This window comes from Bombina bombina, chromosome 2 (genome assembly GCF_027579735.1).
Source record: "Bombina bombina isolate aBomBom1 chromosome 2, aBomBom1.pri, whole genome shotgun sequence".
Taxonomy (NCBI): Eukaryota; Metazoa; Chordata; class Amphibia; order Anura; family Bombinatoridae; genus Bombina; species Bombina bombina.
The window spans coordinates 197222757-197228715 of NC_069500.1; the positions used below are offsets into that span (position 1 = coordinate 197222757).

The following is a 5959-nucleotide window of genomic DNA, read 5'->3' on the forward strand; positions in this document are numbered from 1 at the left end:
GTTCGAAACGCCGTGAGCCACTCATCTCCAGATCTAATTCGGATGAGATTATAGGCTCCTCTTAAGTCCAATTTAGTGAAAAATTTTGCTCCCTCCAACCTTTCAATTAACTCCGGGATGAGGGGTAAAGGATATCTGTTTTTTACTGTAATTTTATTTAGTTGTCTGTAGTCTACGATTGGCCTTAATGAGCCATCCTTATTTTTAACAAAAAAAATCCCAGCACTAGCTGGAGAGGTGGAGGGACGGATGAAACCTTTCTTTAGATTTTCATCTAAGTAAGATTTAAGGTGTATTAACTCTGGGTTTGAGAGTGGGTAAATATGACCCGTGGGGATCTCAGAGCCAGGTATGATCTCAATAGGACAATCATACTTCCTGTGAGGAGGAAGATTGTCGCACTGGGTTTTGCTGAATACATCTGCATAATCCTTATAAACCTCAGGAATTTGAATTGTCTCATTGGATTCAGTGGTTTGCAAAATAGTAGCTGGGAAACAAGTAGTAGAGCAGAATGTAGAATTAAATGTGACTGTTGAGGTAGACCAATTTACTTCAGGATTATGAATTCGGAGCCAGTTTATACCTAGAACTATGGGTGAAATAGGGGATGATATTACATCAAATGACAAATACTCCCTATGGTGGTCTTGGGTAACAACAAGTAAGGGTATTGTTTGATATTTAACTGGACCTGATGTGATTGGATTACCATCTATTCCACGTAATAACACAGGAGACCTTTTTTGCACAAGTGGAATTTTATTGAATTTAGTGAATACAGTATCTATGTAAGATGCTGTAGCTCCTGAGTCAATAATCGCGGGAGCGTTGATTCGATGTGACTCCCACTGTAAAAGAAGAGATAAATTTAGGTAAGGGAGAGCATGATCCTGAGTGGTACAACAAAAAGGTTCTTTATACATCTTACCCTTGTTTTGTTTCAGGAGGGAAGGACAGTCCCTGACAGTGTGTTTGTCTGAAGCACAGTATAAACAGAGGTTATTAACCCTTCGTCGGATCTTCTCCTCAGGGGTTAATGGTCCCTTTATAAAACCTATATCCATAGGTTCAGCAGTTGATTTGCTGGGGCTGGGTGTATTTTGTTTCTTTGCAGGATATTCATGAAATGATCTCTCCTGCTGTCTCTCTCTCAGTCTTCTGTCTATAGTTATGCTAAGTGACATTAAATCCTCAAGAGTATGTGGTAGTTCAGATCTAGACAACTCATCCTTAATTCCTTCTGAAAGGCCTAATCTAAACTGATTTCTCAGTGAAAGGTCATTCCATTGAGTGTCTTTCGCCCATTTTTTAAATTCGGCAAAGTAATCTTCAACTACTCTTTTCTTTTGTTTCAAACCTCGCATTGCAGTTTCAGCAGTAAGCTGTTTATATGGATCCTCATATAGCTGACCCATAGCAGAAAAAAAACTTTCCAACGAATTAAGTATATCATCGTTATTCTCGAAGTAAGTGTTGGCCCATGTGCGGGGCTCACCTCTCAAATAGGATATAACTGTGAGTACCCTTGCTCTATCAGTGGGATAGGTATGAGGTTTGAGGGAGAACATAAGCAAACAAGCATTCTTGAAATCTCTATACTCAGATCTCTCACCACTAAATTTTTCTGGTGTACTAACCTGTGGTTCTAATATAGGTACTCTCTTATCAACCACATCCCTGATATAAGCTTTTAAAGTATCATTTTCTGTTTTCAGAGAATTAACAGCTTCAGTTAATAAATCAACCCTCTGTGTGATATTTTGCACATGTGCGTTCATTCCAGCTGGGTCCATATTAAGGCTTAGTATTATGTCAGGCACAGCTAAGAAAGAAAAAAATGTGTGCAGCTTAGTTATTTGGACCACAACTGCTGGGAATGAAAAAACAATAAAAATTGTATGGTTGTTTGCAACAGAGTGATAAGGTAAAACAAAGATTAGGAGTTAGGCAGCTATGTAAAACCTTATTCCTTATTGCAATGTTTTAATATACAGGCAGTAATTGAGCATATTCCCTATGGCTGCCACATGTGTCTGGGTAGTCACTGTGAGAAAGTAAATGCAGCAGGGATATGCTCAGATAAACCTGAGATTTTACCATTAATGAAGGAAAAAATAAATAAGCAAGGAAAAAATGGTACTATGATCATAGAAAAAAAATAAGCAATTGCTATTGTGTACAGAGTTATGGTAAAACAGCAGGATATGAGGGAATGAAAATAAAAGTCACAGAAAAATAACAGCAGCAACTGAGATACTAATCTTAGAGTATAGCAGCAAAGTAAAATACAGAGACTGGCTTACCCCTAACAGGACTGTTATAATGATAGTTGCAAACACCGGGTTGTAATGGCGACTTGCCAGAGGGAGCAGGGAAGCTCAGTAGCAGCTGGCTGATGACGTCACAGCATGAGGAAGTGGAGCTCAGTGAAACTTGAATCCTAAGGCCGGTGAGCTGCAGGGGAAACTGAGTTAGAGGTAAAGGTATGAATGAGGCTTTTGAAATAGCTGAATCTTCTTGAGGGAGAAGCAGGCAGGAAGGAGAGGATGACAACAAAAATCCAGCTAGCAGGTGTAGAGGAATCCAACAAACAGAAGTAGTAAGGTAAATCTTACAGAGAGCAGGCTCAGGTTAAGGTTTAAGACAAACTTCAATACTAAGCAATGTGAAAATGCTGGGAGGGGCCTTAAATAGGTTGATGTTAATGAGAGCAGGATGCTTTAAAGGGACAGTGCAGAGAAATAAGTAACCATTATCCTGACAGGGACCCACTACAGATGCATCAAGTAGAATGGGTAATGCCGTAGATGGGAAAACTGCTGAAACTCTGATTGAGCACTGCATATCTCATGATTTAGAGCACAGAGTTTTGATAAATTCAGGATCTGGTCGTTAAGCTCTCTGGGGCTTTTTTTAGAAGCTGGTACTATGGAGCTCTGGGGTTATGCAGCCATCTTCACTGCGACCAGATCCTCTGTTTATTGTCCCTTTAAAAAGCAGGGCCCTGTAATCCTTCTATCCCAGTCTACCTTCCCTTTCTTGTCATTGTTAATTGCACCCTCTGGGCAAGATTACAAGTCGCGTGGCAAAGCTGCGAAAACACTGCACGCGTTATGGCTTTTTTGCATTTGGGGTTGTGCAGCTATACAAGTTGCAAAATTACTTATTTTGTGCGCATGTTAATCCGCGTAATGCAAACTACGAAATCGCGTGCGCATTCACGTATTACCCATAGAAGTCAATGGAGAAAACAAATAGAAAACCCCCCGACAAAAACCTTAATATGTTGTGCAAAGCCCATGACGTATTCTCTTGAAAATGCAAATATTTCATATTGCGAAAATGTTTTCGCAACGGAATATGTTCTATATATTTCTCTTTATACAGTATGTGATGATTTTTCGACAGATATATCTATTTATAGCGAGACATGTATATGAATATTTATATGTCTAGATATCTCAAGATCTATTTGCGAATATATCTTTGACAATCCATCTGAGATATTGTTTAATGTGCATAAGATTGTAATGTAAAATATTTTCATTATCGCCATAGTTAAACATATGTCTATACATATAAATCCATGTTTCTCTATATATGTGTATGTATGTCAATGTAAAATCCCTGCGTCGGCTTTTTTTTCTTTCTAAAACCTGAGATCTCGATTCTTTTAGACCTTATAACTTTTATGTGCAATATTTTTTTTAAATATTTTTTATTAGACAGTGTTATGTTATGTAATATGTACTTTTTAATGTATTTTTTAAGTGTTTTGTGAAAATTTTATGTGGTGCAAAACGGTTAACTACAGTTTATCGAGCGCGGAAAGAATTGTTGCGTAAAAGGCTAATGCGTGTGTACAATTTTTCAAGACTTGTAATACTTGCACAATGATTGTTAAAAGACCACCTTGTGCGTGGAAAACTCGTAACGAGATACTTGTAATCTTGCCCTGTGTACAGTGACAATCTGTTAGCATATTCCAAATAAAGATAAAAACAAAAGTGGTATTGTTGCAAGATAATTTAGGTTAAGACAGCAGTCAATATCAACTGAAGAAAATTCAGTTACAATATGTTTTATACACCAGCTCTGACAAGTATTTAAAAAAATTCACCATGAATATAAATTATCCTTACAATAAATGACATCCAACTATTTTATATCAACTATGTAAAAGATCAGATTTATAAAGAGAGGCATGCAGCCACATGCAATTGTACAAACAAAATGAGGCTTGTGTGTATGTATTGGGGCCAGCAAATTACATGTTAACAATATCCATTACTGATACTTGGTGCCCAGATAGAACTTCATACATGGGACATTGCAGTTACCACACATTGCTTTCTGCTAAATAATTGCTCACACTGTAAACAGTTCTGTTGACTAGAGTCAGGGGTGTGGTTATTTTAACCACTCCCCTTATTATATAAAATATAATATTAGCCCATGTTATGCTTCATAGCAAAGAAAATCCTGAACTGGTAAGAATTTATAACATGCTGAATTGTTATGCCCTACAACCAATCTTTGTGCGATGTGTCTTCTAATCTAAACAATGTGTAGTTTCAATAATTTTATACAAACATTGTAATGTGCCTTGCAGTCTTGTTAAATATGCTGTGTTGCTCTGTCTGTAAAATAATTTTAGTCAATTTGTCTAGGTATTTTCCACCATTGATCTAAATACCTTCAGAATAAATCACCATTAGGATTGTAGCTATTATTATTTGTAAGAAACGTTTATGTTACTTATGTTGTTTTCAGGAAATAACATAATTTATAGATATGAACTGGATAGAATTTATCCTAAATAACTGCAATCTAGTTTGTGCTTTTACAAGCTTTTAACAGGGACTGTTCTAGAGTGTAAGGCATTGTCCTTGACTCACAGTCTTGCTTTTCAGACAGTCTCTGACAAAAGGCATCGCTAATCTGTAAAGCCTAGAAAACAAAAAGTATATGTAGGGGACTGATACACATCTGTAACAGGGATAGTTAAAGGGACATGAAACACAAAATGCTTCTTTCATGATTCAGATAGAGCATGCAATTTTAAACAACTTTCTAATTTACTTCTATTAGCAAATGTTCTTTGTACTCTTTGTATCTTTTGTTGAAAATCAAGGACATAAGCTCGGAAGAGTGCACGTGTCTGCAGCATTATATGGTAGCAGTTTTACAAGAATGTAATCCATTTGCAAGAGCATGGGAACACTGTATATTTGATAATAGAAGTAAATTTGATTATTTTTTTTAAACTGTATGTATGAACATTTCTGGGTTTTATATCCCTTTAATTTTAAGGGACTGAATGTGTTAAACTAAACTAGTGACTAGTACTGTGCTTGATATACTAGTGGTGAATGTATGCTCAGCTACAGTAAAATGAATATCTCTGAGGAAGTTGTGGCTGTCCAGCATGGAAGGCATTAGTTCTAAATGGCTACTTTGAATATCATGTTGTGGCCCCCCCCCCCCCCGTGTCTCAATAAGTCGCAACTAGTGTTAAACCAGCAACAATAGATGGGAGGTTAGAATCAAAACCAGTCCTTCCTTTACTATCCTTCCCTTACCCCTTAACCCAACTCTTTCTTCTCTTCATACTCATCTTCCCTCCTCACTTTTCTCTTTTTTTTTTCTCAATGATTCATAATGCACGGTTTCAACAGGTGGTATTATATGCTCTTTTCATTTCTATGATGTTACCTTATAGGTAATTTGGAAGTCTACAGTAAGTTAAATTCACATGAGCCCTTTTTCTTCTCAAGGGCGTTGATTTCAGCTAATTAGTCAAAGACCTAATATTTGTTTGTTATTATTGTTTTCCTATTCCTTTTGTAAAGATATTAAAATGTCAATAAAAACTATTTCAACATGAATATCATGTTGTAATCCAGTCAAATGTGTTTACGCTAGAACTGTGATGAAAGGAGTTGGGTGAAGTTCC

At 36.7% G+C, this 5959-nt stretch overlaps 1 protein-coding gene across 2 annotated transcripts in view; it reads left to right on the forward strand.

The window, feature by feature from the left end:
• Positions 1–1819: 1819 nt before the first annotated feature.
• Positions 1820–5959, forward strand: part of LOC128648634 (low-density lipoprotein receptor class A domain-containing protein 1) — an 80174-nt gene continuing 76034 nt past the window's right edge. Inside the window, exon 1 of one of the 2 annotated variants that reach the window (XM_053701429.1) lies at positions 1820–2607. The gene's annotated coding sequence lies outside the window, so the exon portion shown is untranslated. The remainder of the gene's footprint in view (positions 2608–5959) is intronic. The other variant, XM_053701430.1, reaches the window with a different exon arrangement.